This window comes from Uloborus diversus, chromosome 4 (genome assembly GCF_026930045.1).
Source record: "Uloborus diversus isolate 005 chromosome 4, Udiv.v.3.1, whole genome shotgun sequence".
NCBI lineage: Eukaryota > Metazoa > Arthropoda > Arachnida > Araneae > Uloboridae > Uloborus > Uloborus diversus.
Genome location: NC_072734.1, coordinates 175,059,512 through 175,078,172, shown reverse-complemented (window position 1 = coordinate 175,078,172; position 18,661 = coordinate 175,059,512).

The window sequence follows — 18,661 nt, the reverse complement described above, 5'->3', positions numbered from 1 at the left end:
ATTTTAAATCATTGAGATAATATTTCCATAGACCAATAATAAGAGTAGACCGAGCTATGGCAACCCTTTTGCTGCTCATAAACCAAACCATGTGACTGGTGGATATCCTAGCAACAGCGGGCGTTAATCGTAGCAGACGATCAACGCCAGCGCGAAATAAAATAAATAGAATTGATGGAACACGGAAGAATGATCTTTTATGGAGTCCGATTTGTAAATTTGTTATTCTAAGTTGTAAATATTTTGTTAATATAGTGAGTTTTTCGTTAAGATAGTATTGTGCATTTTCTTTAGTCAATTTCAATAACTCTCTAAGCAATAAAAGATGCAAGCGACCAAGAAGAATCAGCAAACGGTAAGATTTTTACCTACAGTTTCAATTTAAGATACCGATTAGTACATTTTTGCGTTAACGCAAAACGTTTACGCCATTTCGTTCACGCCAACGCTGACAGCTCCAAATGAAATAAAAGTTACCGAAAACTGATCAAAAACTATTACTAATGTCAAAATAATGCATAACTAAAAGAAAAACAGTTCAATCTCTGCACCTGGAAGTTTTTTTTAATGAAAACACATTGTCTTAAAATACATGTCGAGTGCCAAACTATAGATAATGCTGCCATCTAGCAACCATGCTGCCAAAGTCTTCGCCAAGCCCTTCCACTAGTCACATGATACATCTATGAACCAATTTTCTTTATCAGCAAGAATGAGAAAGCTCGGTCTACTCTTATTATTAGTCTATGAATATTTCCGATCATTTCCATACAATTAAAATCACGAGAAATACGCAGACGACAATCTATTACGATTTATCTTTCTTATTGTTGCATTAATAAAGCTATTTTTATTCGCAAAAAAAAAAAAAAAAAAAAATCAACACCTCTTGGAGCGATTGGCGTCAAAATTGAACCAAAGCCTGTTTACGTATGGATTCACATATATTCCAAATTTCAACCAGAACGTAGCATTACTTCTTGAGATAGGGTACTCACAATGGAAAAAAAGAACGGGCGATTGCGCTACCCCCTTTTTAGCTGTTGACACCAAAATAAAATCAGCTCTTACCCCACTAATAAATTTTTCTTTCATTCCGTTCATTATTTCTTGAGATACAGCAGTCACAATTGACACAAAAAACGTTCTATAGCTCAACCCCCGTTTGAGTTATTGACACCAAAATTGAATCAGCACCTGTTCCTGTTAATGGCAACATATAACCAAATTTTGTTTGATTCCGCCAGTTACTTCCTGAGGAATAGCAAGCACGCGTAACTCAAAAAACGTCCCATTGCTCCATCCCCCTTTGAGGAATTCGCGCCAAAAACCAATGGGCACAAGTTCACATACGGGCACATATGTGTACCAAATTTCGTTCGATTTCATGCGGTAGTTTTTGCTGTAGAGCGGCCACAAAAAACTGGTCACACACAGACGTGACACACACACACACACACACACACATACACACACAGACAGACAGACATTTTCCAAAAATAGTCGAAATGGACTCAGCACACCTCAAAACGTTCGAATCCGTCAAAATTCGAAATTCGAAAATTTGCACGAATCCAATACTTTCTTCTATATATTAGATATAGAAGAAAGTAAAATCAACACCTCTTGGAGCGATCGGCGTCAAAATTGAACCAAAGCCTGTTTACATATGGATTCACATATATTCCAAATTTCAACCAGAACGTAGCATTACTTCTTGAGATAGGGCACTCAAAATGGAAAAAAAGAACGGGTGATTGCGCTACCCCCTTTTTAGCTGTTGACACAAAAATAAAATCAGTTCTTATACCCACTAAGGGCTACTTGCCGATAAATTTTTCTTTCATTCCGTTCATTATTTCTTGAGATACAGCAGTCACAATTGACGACAAAAAACGTTCTATAGCTCAACCCCCGTTTGAGTTATTGACACCAAAATTGAATCAGCACCTGTTCCTGTTAATACCAACATATGGACCAAATTTTGTTTGATTCCGCCAGTTACTTCCTGAGGAATAGCAAGCACGCGTAACTCGAAAAACGTCCCATTGCTCCACCCCCCTTGGAGGAATTCGCGCCAAAAACTAATGGGCACAAGTTCACATAGGGGCACATATGTGTACCAAATTTCGTTCGATTTCATGCGGTAGTTTTTGTTGTAGAGCGGCCACAAAAAACTGGTCACACACAGACGTGACACACATACATACACACACACACACATACACACATACACACACACACACAGACAGACAGACATTTTCCAAAAATGGTCGAAATGGACTCAGCACACCTCAAAACGTTCGAATCCGTCAAAATTCGAAATTCGAAAATTTGCACGAATCCAATACTTTCTTCTATATATTAGATATAGAAGAAAGTAAAAATAAAGAAAAATAAAACAATAATAATGATTTAGATTTAGAGTGCACCAGTGCTTGGATAAGCAAAACGTAGTTCAGAATTTAACAAGAAATTCAGTTTAATTTTAAAGGCGGCAAATTACGTGATTTAAAAGTATTTTGAAAATATTAATACCTGTTTCAGTGCCATAAGATGCACTACTTTAATGTTAAAAATAGAATTTAAAATGTGTACCAGTGCTCGGATATGCAAAACCCAGTGTGGAATTTAGCTAGAAACACACTTCAATTTTAAGCACTTAACAATTATTTTTATTTTGTTAATATATTATTATTTTATCAATGGGGGTGGCAGCACTGGTCAATATCACCTAGAGCGGCAGAACTACTAGAGCAGGACCTGCTGTGGGAATTTCCTTTGACTCGAACCATCACCACACTGGAGTCAATGCCTGTGAACTGAAAAATGACGTCATCATGCTTCGGCCGATCATCAGCCATATTACTGTTTTACGGAAATCCTGTTACATGTTAAATTTTTCATATCACCGCTTCTTTTAATCTCCAAGTATTTGATATTTCAAAACAGAAAATCAAAGTTGGATTCAAAATCCGTAGTAAGCGATATTTTCCCAAAATTACAAAAAAAAAAATTGTAAATTATTGAAAATTTTAGAGTGATTTTCTTTGACGAAATTTTTAACTTCGCGAGAATTTTTGATGTTACTCTTTGCCTCAATTTTTAGCCTAAATTACATAGAAACTACTTTGGCAAATCTATGTACGTTTTTTTTTTTTTTTTAATTTTTAATAAAACAATGAATGAAATGAGACTAAATTCTCCATTACAATGAAAAAATATCCACCAAACAATTAAATTAAGCTTTTAAAATCCGCCAAGTAAAAACCAATTCATTAAATATTATAAAAAGTTGATTAAAATAATCCTGAAAACAAACAAACCAACATTAAAAAATCCATCAATAATAATCCGCCAAAAAGCCTTTTTATTGTAGGTGCGTCATTTACTTGGCAACTTGTTTATTTTCTACCTTGGCGAAACAAGAAAATATAGTATCGTTTATTTTTGCTCCTCTTTCTCGAGTTTTACATTTCTATAAAACTTTTAATAATAATTAATGATGCAACTTATATGGCGGTATGTTTTTGTCACAGTGCGTCATTTGACACAGTATTGCTTTTCACATCTTCACCTCCAACATAGAATAAAATATTTGGTCATGAAAATGACTTTTCTTTTGAAGGAAGGTATTATGAACAATTAACTTTTCAAGAAAGGTAAAAAGATTTACTTCTTTAAAATAAAAAGGTTGAATGTAAAAGCAATTAAATCAAAAGTTAACATTTATTTTTATTAAGAGGAAATCGGAAAATCTTCAAATTTCAAAATTATAAGTATACTACATATATATTTATATAGAAAATATATATCGTAAAGGTTTGGCAAGTATTATTGTAGCAGAAGTAATTTCAAAAGGCATTTTTTTCATCTTGGCGATTATTTTTTCATTTTATTTACTGTTGTCTTACTTGATTAAACTTACAATAAAGTTACTTTTTTTGGCGATATCATGCATTATTTTGTTCATTAATGGACTTGTGATAAAACGAACCATTAAATAAGACTAAATGTTGCGTTAAAATAAAAAGTAGTTCACCTAATGATTGAATTAAGCTAATAAAAAGAAAATTGTCCGCCAAACAAAAAACAAGCTAAATGAAAACCGTGAATGGTTCTGAAATAAATCGCCAACTAAATTAAAGAAATTTTAAGGCTGTTCCTTCAGTGTCAGAAACTTTCGTTTCTAAGACTTATTAGACGTAGCAACAGCAACAACTTTTCAAAATACAACAGGTTTCGTTAGCTAAAACTTTCTTTTATTTACTATATTATAGAACTAAATTAGTTCAAAGTATTTACTATATTATAGAACTAAATTAGTTCAAAGACTGTTGGCTAGGGAAAAAAAATCAAAATTATACTCATTGAGTGATAACATTGTCGATTGGCGAGTTTTTACTCCTATATGAACACTTCAAAAATACTTACCCAAGTGGATAAGGTAGCAACTTTTGAATACCTGATGCTGTAACTATACAAAACTACTACATTTCTTACATGCGGGATATATTCCAGGCCCCACAATGTATGTCCGTAAAAATTTTTAGGTCCAGAGATTTTCTCTTTAGAATCTTGATCTCTAGGTGTTCTAATGTGAGAATATCTTGGGTAGACATGTTCAATCCTGCGCGAAGTAATTTTACAGGACCTCAAAGATAGCGGCCATTTTGGTTCACTTGCTCATTACGTTTTTCGCAACGTGCGTACCTATAAATTTAATTTTAGTTTTGAATTAAAATTTTTGGGGCCTAGAAAGTCGAATAATGTAATAGTTACGTCATGAAAGCCGCTCTGGCTATTTCCACAATTTTTACATGAGATATTTCCGACGTTTTTTGTTTATCATTCTAGTTACTAAAAAGTGTACAAAAATTAATAACTCTTAATGAAACCAAACGATTTTAAAGTGTAAAATCCTTTGTGTAAATCAATATTTTTCAAGGTCACCAGCGCAGTCAGCAATAACCTTCTGGAGGGGTTTTTTTTTCAATCAAAAATACATTTCGAAGGGGTTTTTTGGATGAAAAAACCTTCTGAATGGGTTTTATAGATCAAAAAAACATTCTGAAGGGGATTTTTTGATCAAAAATACCTTATGATGGGGACTTTTTGATCAAAAATACCTTATGAAGGGGACTTTTTGATCAAAAATACCATATGAAGGGATTTGTTGATCAAAACAGCCCTTTCATATGCATAAGCTACTGTATTAAAATTTGCATTCATGTTAAAACCAGTGGCTATAGGGTTATTTTTCATCCGACCCCCCAACCTCCCCCCTTGCTCCACCACTTAACAAGGTTATTCATCGTCTGCTATCAAAGTAATTGTTTTCGAGTAAAAATATTCCACAGTTCCAAAAACTTTTTGTTTCATGTTTTTCTGTGACAATAACTGTTTAAGCAATGGATATTTCTAAACTGAGTTCAGAAAGTTTTAGTGGGCAATTAAAGGCATCTTGGGGACAGTTTTAACAAACGAATATGTAGTTTTCAAAAGGAATCAAGAGAAAAATTATGTTCTCCGACAAAAACGAGTTCGTGAAGCTGCTGAAATACGCAATATTGAAAAACGCTGCAAGAAAATATAGTGTGTCATTGCAGCAACTAGTGCTACAAGAAATACACGCTAAGGTGAGGTGTGGTAGAAAAAAATGCACAGACAAGTTATTTGGAAAGTGAAAACAATGTTTGAGAAAAATCAGAAAGTACTGAAGGAGAACCAAATCAAGACGAAGTTTTTGACAGAGTAGTAAATCTTAACAGCGATATGAATCTTTCTGCTGCGAGTTTATATGCACATCCAAACTGTGTAAGTTCTTATATTCAAAAGTATGAGCGAGAAACCAATGCACAGTCTGGGCTACATCTATCCTCAAAATTTGAACTGTGCAATATTAAAGCATCTTTTAAATGCTGGGCATGGGTTTATTCTTTCAGAAATAAAAGACTTAATGTTCAATGTAGATGAAAATGCATCATTGGTTTATATTAATGAAATAAAACTATTTCTCGTAACAAAGTATAATGAAAGGATTCTTTTCTGGGCTTCTGAAAGAAAGAATGACTCTTTGTTGGTTTTTTCTAGACAATAATCTCCAAACGTACTTGCTGCTGCTTTTAGCTCACAAGAAGCTGCAGAAAATCATTGAGAATCTTGAGAAAATCATTATAAGATGTTGGATTTAGACTACAAGAGACGTTCTGCTAAGCGAGTAAAGATGGTTCAGAATGCTCTTGGGTCAAATGATGAGGAAAAATGTCAAATAATGATTCAATCGCTACGCACAAATATTGAAAGCTTGAAAACAGAGATTGAGTTTTTGTTAAGGGATGTAGTAACAAATCAAAACTGTGCTGGTATTGGGAAGTGTTTCGTTCACTGGTATCACTTGTAAAACACTTGATTATTGCTGATCGCGAAGAAAATTACAAATTATATGTTCAGACTATTAAATTATTGTTTCCAGTCTTTCGTGTATTTGATTGCATCCTTTATCTACTATGCAACATGGTACGTAGAGAGGATAAGGGCGCTAGAAAATGAGTGTCCCTCCCTGTGGGAAAAATTCATTCAAGGTAAATTTGTTGTTAAAAAACAGAATATTAAATTCAATGCTTTGAAGTCAGAGATTAAGTTGGAAGAAACGATTCAACGGTCACAGAAAAGTGTCGGAGAAATTGCAGGGCAGACGAGAAAAAGTATGTTGCCGAGTGGTATTTAGAGTATCATGAAAATTTAATGATATGCAATGTGTTTCGTGGTCTTACTAGTTCTCACTTAATGGATCACTGTGAGAGTGTCCCGCTTCATTTTTTTAACAGGCAATTGTAGCCAGTATTTTGATGAAAATGTCAAAAGACTTGTTGATTTTATGTATCATTATATAAATCAATATGAGATTTCTGAAACAGCAACTTGACAGCCTTCTCACTAAACGACTTGTGAATGGTAGTGTCAAGATTCGCCTTCTCAGCATCATGAATATCATGAATCATTGATTAGAATAGTACCGCCAGTTTAGACTGGATACATTTTGTTTCAAAAATTGTCTGATTTACTTTCGACAGTCAACCTACCATGCTTTGATGCGCACAGTTCTTTATAAAATATCACTTCTAAGCTAATGGGAAAGAATCAACTTTAACAAGGGTGCAGAAACATGGAAATAGCGAAAGAAAGGGGAGAATGCGTTAAAAATATTTTAGCTAACGGCTTGTTTCCAACGAACACATTATGTGATGGTCAGGGGCGTGAACACAAATTTTGGGTCCAGTCACAAATTACTTTTCCGGGCCCCGTTCCATATTGTTTACCCATATATTTCACCCCTAGTTTTAAAAGTATTGGGCCCCCTTCAGGCTAAGGCCCAGGCCAACATGTTTCTCATCTCCCCTCCCTCTTTTCACGCTCCTGGTGATTGTGATTCACCTACCAAGCTAGATTGCAGAAATATCTATTACCGGAACATTTTTTATTTAGCAAAGTAACCTTAATAAAAACTGCCCTCGTTACATATTTCATGTGACAAGTCCGCTGAATAAGGAAAACTTTTAGCGAAGTTATCAGCAATGTTCTGCATGGATTCATTTCTGTATGCTCTTTTCATGAACTTCATGTTATGTTCGATAGTTATTTGCAGCATTTTGTGAAATAATCTGAAAGGATGAGAAGAGAACCAACTAAGGGCACAACAAACCTTGCTGTAATTGGCAGAAAAACTATAGTACCTATGCAGGTAGAAAATTTCTGGTCTTCAGTATCAAATAAGGAAAATTTACAATAACTAGCCAGGACCGAATTACCAAATAGGCAATGTAGGTAGTAGCCTAGGGACCCCGAGGTCCTGAGGGGCCCGAAGAAATATCAAAGTTGCAAATACAAAAAAAAAAGAGTTACATTTCTTCAAAAAAAAAAAGGGAGGGGGGTGCTCCTTCCTTGTTTGTATTCAATAAAGATATATGTGTTGCGCGTTGGGTGTGAAAAATTTAGATGCTACAGACCCCCGCTCCTGTGTTCTGACCTCGCGATGGCTCTAGGGGGCCCCATCACTTCTAATGCCTAAGGGTCTCCGACTCCTTGATCCGGCCCTGTAACTAGCACGCAAAGAAATAGAAGAAATGTCCAAAAATGCCACATTTCCAGCGATTCTAGCGGTTTAACAGTTAATGAAAAAGCAATCTGCAATACTTTTCATTGGAGATTTGAGACAGATAATTAAAGAGCTTAATTAGAATAACTCATTATAAGATGCAGATCTACGAATTTTTCCAAAGACTGGCCTGATAAAAATTGTTCAAAAGGAGTGGTTGCGGCATCAAATGATACAGACGTCCGTCGTAGTGCAATAACATGCAATGCAAAAACAGATCGTAACCTTTTTTAAAAGTAACTAATATTGTACTTTTCGTTTATTGTGTTGTTGAAGAAACATGTATGCGATAAACATGAGTTTAAAATGAGCATTTTAGATTAGTTATTAATTTTTGTACACGTTTTAGTAACTAGAATATTCAACAACAAATGTCAGAGATATCTCCACGTAAAATAGTGTAAACAGCTAGAGCGGCTTTAATGACATAATTAATACATTAATTGACTTCCTAAACTCCAAAAACTTCAGTTCAAAACTAAAAGTAAATTTGTAGGTACGCCCGTTGAGAAAAACGTAATGAGCAAGTGAACCAAAATGGCCGCTTTCTTTGATGGCCTGTAAAATTATTTCGCGCAGGATTCAACATGTCTACCCAAGATATTCTCACATTAGAACACCTACAGATCAAGATTCTAAAGAGAAATTCTCTGGACCTAAAAATTTTTACGGGACTACATTGTGGGGCCAGGACTAATAAAGGTAAATTAGCCCTCTCTGTCAGGATTATTTTTTTACCTAATGATGCGAGGAATTCAAAGATAATTTTCTATCGACGGTCAGTTTTTCTTGAGCCAACTTCACACTTGAAACTTTAATGTAGAAAATGCAATGTCCAATCTTAATATATAAAAATCAATGTCCTGAGATAATATATATACATATATATATACATATATATATATATCAACGCACAGCCGAAACCGCTGAAGCTTCAGACTTGAAATTTGGCAGGCATGTCCGCATGATTACGAAAGTAACCACTAAGAAAGGATTTTTTGAAATCTCAATTAGTTCAGGAGAAATTAATTAAAACCTCTTAATTTCGGCGAAATTAAAACCTATCATTGAAATTCAAATTCCTTATTTTCGAAGGCTTTCCTCCATTCAAATCATTATTCAGTACTTCATCTCAACTTTTGGTCGATAGCGAACTATAAATTTGATATTGTTTTTGTTTCTCACGTGATTCTTCGAGGCTTTTCTCAAGTCAAATCATAATATTTCTGTCTTTTGCTTTTATTTTTTCAAAACTAGAAACGTAGTTTTTAAGAACATCATCACAGGCGGACTATCCTTTTGAAGTTAGAAGAGTGCAGTTTCCTGTTAAAGTTTGCTTTGCAATAACCATTAATAAGTCACAAGGACATACATTAAAAGTAGCAGGGATCGATTTAAGAGAAGACTTTTTTCACACGGCCAATGTTATAGCACCAGGAAAATAAACTAAAAATGTTATATGCAATGAAGTTCTTGCTTAAACATAGGTATAACAATAAAATGTAGATGGTCTGTGTTTGCAAAGATAATCAATACTTTAAAAGGATCGTTAATAACAGTTAAAGATCGGTTACGGACAAGGGCATAAATATAAGGAGTTCAGGGACCCCGGGATCCTCCCAAAATTAGGAAAAATTATAGGTAACTAGAGGACCCGACAGACGTTGTTCTCTTCAAACTTTGTAAATTGAAAAGTAAAAAAATTTCAATAAACTATCAAGTGTTTGAAGTAGTTTTGTTGAAAAAAATAAGTAAAAAGAAAAGGTTTTAAGCTGCTTGGTGTCAGAATGCGTATATTTATTACAACTTGATTTATCTAATGCCCACTGAGCAGTTGTTTTATTAACTATTTTTTCTCCCGTACTTGATGGTTTGTTCTTTCAGCCATACTCCAAGGATAAAAAGCGTCCTCAGATATTAAGTGTAAAAAACTAACTACCCATCTAGAACAAACGGGAAATCCCGTTGCAACATTCCCCATATGAAAAAGAAGAAAACAATGAAAAAGATATCGTATAAAAAATGATAAAGGTAAAAAAAGTTCTCTGAATAAGCGAAAATCACTCATCCCTCCCCCACCCCCTAACGATGTAAAATAAACGCTTTCTTCAACTAAAATGACTAAAAACTCTTTAAAAACGAAAAGCAACTCTTTGCAATTGGAAATAATTCGCCAAATAAACAAAATATACAATAAATTACATTAACAGTAGCTTTAAAATGTAAACAAATGATCACACAACTCTATTGTTTACAGCCAAAGTCGCCCAGCCACCACGTTACTGTAATCCAGCCGATCAGTGAGCAAAGCCAACTCCGACCGATTAGCGCTCCGATCTTTTGAACGAAAACTTTTTAAACTTCATATATTGCCTAATTTGTTCTTTCCACCAAAGATAAAGATCTCCCACGGCACTGATCTTTCGTGTACAGAACTACCCTGCTGTAATTTATCTGGACGAAAATAAAATTTGTTTCGTCTTTAAATTCCATCATCTTTTCCTTTAATAATGTACTGATTAATTAGATAATCCTTAACGTATTCTTGACATTGGTGCCAAAACTCAGATGGATTTCAGTCGAGAAACAAATGTTGCTAAGTACGGACGGTACTTTCTGATCATTTAGTTAGGAAAATCTAAAGCACCGATCCGGTCACATGGTTCAACTACGACGATAGAACATACGTTTTGCGTGAACCTTCCAGTACTTTACTTGAAAATATATCACGGGACCTAAAATCGTTGCTTTTAAGAAATGGAAAGCTTCATTCTCTCTCTGCGTGTTTTATCTATTCTCAATTGACATATCACAGTAGGAAATTTCATTGCAAAAAGCAGAGTTGGCTTTCTTATTATCCTTTGGCAACAGGTTAAATATTTATTTCAGTTCTCGCTCAACAATAGGTTAAAATAAATATTAATCATTTGGGATGGATAACCATCCAATGTTTAAATTTATTAATTAAAGGAAAATGTTTCCGATTCGATCCATCGCGCTTCGAAACCATGCTTGCACACAAAAAATTTGATCAAAATTGATCCAGCCGTTTAAAAGCCTTATGGTGACAAACGTCCGCACAGAAGATTTTTATATATTAAAATAAGTAATTATTATTACAGGGGATTTTCGAAACTAGGTGCACCAAGCACTGTTAACCCCAGCTAATGCCACTACCCGAGCAATGCCGGGTACGGGAATGCTAGTTAACTATAATATAACAGATAACACATAAGCACATTTTTTTTTGTCATAATTATGTACTTCTACTTGAGGTAAAACATCAATAAGATGAGACAGATTATTTATGTGCATATCACTCGGCAATTCATCATAAAAATAATCATTCACAATGCTACAAAACTCATATGGAGCCATAAGACTCTTTTACAGTCTGCTGCAACCACATTTATGAATCGTATTCAAAGTTGTCTGATGTTATTCTGATTCAGCTAAATAGTAATATTTCCTAAATCTAGTATCCAATGAATCACTTCGTATAGATCTAGGGCAAAAATGACATTTTTTGCTCTCCTTTGGAAACGGAAAAGTAACTTCCTTTGCGAAGTTAGGCAACACATTTATGGACCAAAAAGATTTTCGTTTGACTGAAGAGAAATTTTAAAGGTAAACTGGCCGATCTGTGCTTACGTCATCAAATGTATCGTTGCCAGTTCACAATCATTGACTCTAGTACGGTGATGCTCGAACTACCAATAATTCAAAGGTTTCTACCGTTATACTAGTGCGTGTAAGGTTCTGATTAGTCAAAAGTTTTAAAATTTATATAAGTCACTCGTTTTCTTCCGAACCAATCAATGATGAAGTGGATTTTTTATCTACTAAAGCAACATTCAGACTGCGTCCGTACGGCACGTGAGCTCCACTTTTTCTCCCCAAAACCAGTTTTCGATCGGCGTTGCCATGACAGCAAGTCATATTGTACGGGACCCGTCGACGGGAAGAGAAGCCAGATATCTGACGTCTCTGACGTCCGTAGAGTTGGGAGTCGCATTTCATTGGTCTCCACGAGATGAGCGCGCTCTCTCTATTGGGTCAGAGTACTGACATGTGCTTTTCTCGCGTTCGCAATGTATGAACACTTCTCTCTTTTCGGAAAACGTAAGTATGTCCGCTTTATGGCGAACGTGATGTGCGGACGCTGTCTGAATTATGCTTAAGTCTCGAGTTTGTTTTCGCGTTCCGTATAGTAAACGTTCGGATTCCTTAGACTCGGTTTAAAGAGTTTCTACTGTACAGAGTGTACCTCGGTCATAGCTGGTTTGGTATGAAGAATCGCTTTTAGGGAGAGACAAAAGGCCACTTGAAATTGCCCCGCATTCGTTCAAGAAAAATCCTATGATGTAAACGGGTCCTGAGATCTTATCAGCATCGGTGGAAATACAAGCTAGTACATCATTTCGAATTTTATTCAGACAAGATGCAGAGATCTTATGTTGTATCTCACAGCAGCCATGGTTCCCCCCCCCCCTTAACGTATGGGTTTTCAATATCTCATACGACTCATCTTGTTGGAACATCTACATCGCTGAAAACTTTAGTGTAATGCCAGTATAATGTTTCCATTATATAAGATCGACAATGTTTGGGACATGGGTGACGCATTGCAGCGAAAACAATGCCTCCTACGACTCTTCGGGATATGAAGATTTTACTTTTTGTGGAATAGATGCAATGTTCCTCCAGCCGTATCGATTACCTTAATGCGTCATGGATAACAGAAATGCAGTTGTTGTTGTTGACGTCTTGGGCCAGCTAGGCTGGCAATTTGGTGCTCTCTGCTTTACTTTAACAGCTGTACCGTAATTTGGTGAGAAGTCAGACTTCTACCATATGCCATAAGGATCCGTTTATAGGGTAGGCAGTCATTCAAAGCACAATAACACATTCGCGTAAAGAAAGTACAAGGACAGGAGGAAGAAAGTATATCCATGCCTGAGCCGGGACTCGAGCCCAGAAACTCCCCACACGCAGCCAGACTTATCTGACCACTAGACAAAGCGATCGGCCAGGGCTGCAGTAATCTTAGCTTTTCGATGGGATAATGTAAGTTTAAACATCTCGCATTATTTTCTACTAGTGGTGCCCGCACGGCTTTGCCCGTAATAGAAAAATTAAAAGGTCTTTTGGTTCGCCTGTATATTTACAAATAATGTATGGTGAATTTTCTCGCCAATTGGCTTGTACCCATGTTACGGTTCCACGTTATGATAATTTCGTATCTCGCCAATTGGCTTGTGCCCATGTTACGGTTCCACGTTATGATAATTTCGTAATTTACTCGTCCATCTTATGATAGTTTTGTTCTTAAAATTGGAATAGAAAAAGAACCACATCGAATTTTCGAAAAATCGCTTCGAGGTGCGCACCTCCATGCTACAAACTAACTTTGTGCCAAATTTCATGAAAATCAGCCAAACGGTCTAGGCGCTATGTGCGTCACAGAGATCCAGACATCTAGACATCCTCCGGACATCCATACAGAGGGACTTTCAGCTTTATTATTAGTAACTAGTGGCACCCGCACGGCTTCGCCCGTAATAGAAAAATTAAAGGTCTTTTGGTTCGCTTGTATATTTACAAATAATGTATGGTGAATTTTCTCGCCAATTGGCTTGTACCGACGTTACAGTTCCACGTTATGATAATTTCGTTTCTCGCCAATTGGCTTGGGCCCATGTTACGGTTCCACGTTATGATAATTTCGTAATTTATGATATTTTTTTTCTTAAAATTGGAATAAAAAAAGAACCACATCGAATTTTCGAAAAATCGCTTCGAGATGCGCACCCCCATGCTACATACTAACTTTGTGCCAAATTTCATGAAAATCGGCCGAACGGTTTAGGCGCTATGCGCGTCACAGACATCCAGACATCCTCCGGACAGAGAGATTTTCTGCTTTATTATTAGTAACTAGTGCTACCCGCACGGCTTTGCCCGTAATAGAAAAATTAAAAGGTCTTTTGGTTCGCCTGTATATTTACAAATAATGTATAGTGAATTTTCTCGCCAGTTGGCTTGTACCGACGTTACGGTTCCACGTTATGATATTTTCGTATCTCGCCAACTGGCTTGTGCCCATGTTACGGTTCCACGTTACGATAATTTCGTAATTTATGATACTTTTTTTCTTAAAATTGGAATAAAAAAAGAACCACATCGAATTTTCGAAAAATCGCTTCGAGGTGCACACCCCCATGCTACATACTAACTTTGTGCCAAATTTCATGAAAATCGGCCGAACGGTTTAAGCGCTATGCGCGTCACAGACATCCTACGGACATCCTACAGACATCCTACAGACATCCAGACATCCAGACATCCTCCGGACAGAGAGACTTTCTGCTTTATTATTAGTAAAGAAGATAAAGAAGATAAAGAAAATGATTTATGTGTATTCAAATGGTTGTTCTCAAGTTTTTTGCATCTCTCATCTCTTCGAAAAAATTAAGCTTCCACGCATTTTTACGTTTTTATACACATTTGCTCTCTATTTTATGTTGACTATTAATTTTTTAGGATAGTTAACATTTTGGTAAAAACATTGACAGTGTTGTCATAATCTTTACTAATAATAAAGCTCAAAGTCTCTCTATCTGGGTGTCTGGATCTCTGTGACGCGCACAGCGCCTAAACCGTTCGGCCGATTTTCATGAAATTTGGTACAAAGTTAGTTTGTAGCATGGGGGTGTGCACCTCGAAGCATTTTTCGAAAATTCGATTTGGTTCTTTTTCTATTACAATTTTAAGAACAAAATTCTCATAAGATGGACGAGTAAATTATGAAATTATCATAACGTGGAACCGTAACATGGGCACAAGCCAATTGGCGAGAAAATTCACCATGCATTATTTGTAAATATACAGGCGAACCAAAAGAGCTTTTAATTTTCTATTACGGGCAAAGACGTGCGGGTACCACTAGTAGCAAATAAAATCAAAATTCTAGTAGAATTATTTCTTAGCACTAGGGGGCTCCGCCCCCTGCTCGTTTACGCTCACCATCCCCCGACGATTGCTTCGCAATCTTATATATTTGATTTACTAAGATTTAAATCGTCAATTAAAAAGAATCAGATTAAAAGCGAGTTACGAGTTCCGTTTGGAAAAAAAACACCCCTTTCCAGGGTTTTAAACTAACTTGAACCAACTTGCAGAGATATAGGTGCTAAGGGGCTGCTGGGCATTGCAGAAACGGCAGTGTTGTGCGTTTGAAAAGTCGTTTTCAAATTCGTGATCTCTGGTAATATATTTTGCTCTTCAGCTAAGGACTTGAATTGAGTTCAGCCTAGGATTTTCCGTCAAAATAGAAACCCTGTTGTCATGACAGTGTTGTAATAATCTTTACTAATAATAAAGCTCAAAGTCTCTCTATCTGGGTGTCTGGATCTCTGTGACGCGCACAGCGCCTAAACCGTTCGGCCGATTTTCATGAAATTTGGTACAAAGTTAGTTTGTAGCATGGGGGTGTGCACCCACGAAGCGATTTTTCGAAAATTCGATTTTGTTCTTTTTATATTCTAATTTTAAGAACATTTTACCGAGCTAATTATCACAACGTCGAAGATAAAATTACAAAATTATCATAACGTGGAACCGTAAAATGGGCGAACAAATGAACATAGCCAATTGGTGAGAAATTCATCATCCATTATTTGTAAATATACTGGCGAACCAAATGACCGTTTAATTTTCTACTACGGGCAAAGCCGTGTGGATACCACACTAGTTACTCAATATTTGCAAGTTTAGCAATAGTTTAAAAATGTTTTTAATATAAAAAAATAAATAAATAAACGTGTGTAATCGTTAGGCAAAAAACACAGCAAATGTAGTTATGACTATTTTGAGTCCAACAATACTTATCATAAACTTCTAAAGAGTTCGCTAAAATGCATAATGTTCTAAACCAATCAGAAATATAGAAGCGTCGTCACATGACATTCTCGTAAATAATCAGTAGTGGACGTCATTATCATTCCATTTTCATGAATATTGTTCAGAAAAATGACATTGGAAATGACTCCCTAAGCCCTTTTGATGTTCGTGTCCATGCCTTCGCTTTTTAACATGAATGGAATCGAAAGAAGCATACCGTTTCTTTTTGCCTACGGAGCATACATTTGCACGCTTCTAAGAAATGGAAGATAGCTTGCTATGCTTACAAAAATGGGAAGTTCTAAGAAGATTTCAGAAAAGTAATGCTGCTTTATATGATCACAATATTCTATTCCGAGTAACTTAAAGTGTCTTGCAACCTCTTCCAGCTAATACTGAAAAGAGACATTGCATCTGAAGGATGGAAATACATTTTTACTTTTTCGCATTTCAACTGAATATTTTATGTTTTCACATCAGTACTCCTCTAAAACTTTATTCCACAATTTCAAAGTGGATTGTATACTGCATTATGCGTCGTTTTTTCTGCTAGGAAACGAATGATTTTCAAAATATTTCACGACTTATATTACATTTATATAATTAAAAACATTTGGAGTTTATTTTTTTGAAAACGAAGAAATGTTTTAATTATAAAACAAGAAGTTCTGTCTAGAACTAGACGAGTCTACTTTCCCGTATACCCATACTACTTTCTAGTAGCTGATCAATATTCTCAAAAATAGCTAAAGTCGCAAATTTTTTCAAACATATTTTTAAAATACTTTAAGCTGATTTCTAGGAATAAAATATTCCTCACTCATCTAAAAAAAAGAAAAAAAACGGACAAATAAAATAGCAGCAACTTTTAAATAAAGCAGCTAATACACTTTTTTCCATTAAAAAAAATCTTTAACATCTTTCAAAACGAAAAAATAATAATTAAAATAATAAGCTCACTAAAATAAATACATCATATCAAAAAAATCGTCTTTTTCCCCTGTTGCCAAAAACATTTTTTAAATGAATTAATGCACTTACCAAAAAAAAAACAATAAAATGTCAACTTAAAAAAATAGTTTTCACTGTCAAAAAAAAAATCGTCTGCGCATATCTTTATGTAGAAACATAAATGACTTCGAGTTTATTCGCCAAAAACTGAGTACCTAAATTGAAACTTTAGCGTAAAAATAAAAACAAGTCATATCAACAATAATTATTTCACAGTTAAAACCATAGCTCTGGAGTCGGAGTCAAAATCAATCTCATTTTGAGATAAAGGAGTGGGAGTCGAATATTTAAGAATCGGAGTCAGTCATTTGTCCTCCGTGTATAAGTGTTTGCCAAAGCTTCGAAGTCGGGGAGTCGGAGTCGGAGTCAAGTGCCCCTAAATTCTCGGAGTCGAACTCTGGAGTTTGGCGTCAAGAGTCATTTCCAACAAAATTTGTTTGAAGTAAATCCGCCTTCAAGTACAGAATCTACATTGACTTTCAGTTTCCCCGTAGGCGCTATTGTTAAGGGATTTGAACTGTTCAAAATTGAACGGAAAATTGTTCAAATCAAAAAGATATTTTACATACAAGTTTTTCATCAAAAGCTTTTTCCTACAAAGTTTGTTTGAAGCAAATTCACCTCACAGTTCGGAATTGCCTTGAATTTCCCCGTAGACGCTAATGTTAAGTTTTTTTGAACTGTTCAAAATTTAACAAAAAATAGTTCAAATCAAAAAGTAAAATATGGAAATGAGGTGTCCTCGCCGAAATCTTTCGAACAAAAAAAAGTTTTTTCGAATCGGACTATTCATTCAAAAGTTATTAGAGGGGGACAGACCGACGGACCGACAGACATTTTTCCCCATCTCAATACCCTACTTTCCAATTTTTAATTTTTCGATATTTATTTAATTGTTTTAATTATTTTTGAAATTTTTTTGTTTTTCGCGATATTTTTAAGATGCATTGAGCCTTCTTTCATGCTTTTTTCTTCTTTTTCTGACTTTTACTGGGAAAGTAGGCTAACAAGAGCATGAAAACAGCTTCTTAAGAAATCTACAACTGAGCTGATTATTTCAGAAAGGGCATAAGTCCAAGAATAGAAGTTCTGAAATAATCGATTCATACTCAAAGCTGGATTTTCTAATTTTTCACAAAAGGCGAATTGAGACAAGAGAATCTGTATCATCTATAAACTTGAGAAGTAAGTGTATTATTGTTGCGAAAGAGGACAGAGGTTGAACGGACATCGGTGGAAGTCCCGGGAAAAATCTTGGAAATTGAAGTTGTAAAAACTCTTTTAGTCAATCTTTCGAGACATAAAGATATGTAGGAGCTATGTGTATGGAGGAGGGAGCTGTCTGGAAGAAATTTTCAAAATTGAAATAAAATATTGTAATTTTTTTGGTTTAGATAGGGAGTAAGGGAGGTTTGTGTTCCCTCTGGAACTTTTTTTAAAAATTGATGGTATTTTCAGGCTGTCTTTAATGACAGTATAGGATCGAAACTCTTCTGGGAAACCTTCTAAACTGAAGTTCTAAACACGCAATTTTTGGCTAGGGAAACTCGAAGGATTTCTCCAGAAATATTTTGACTCTGAAGCACAACT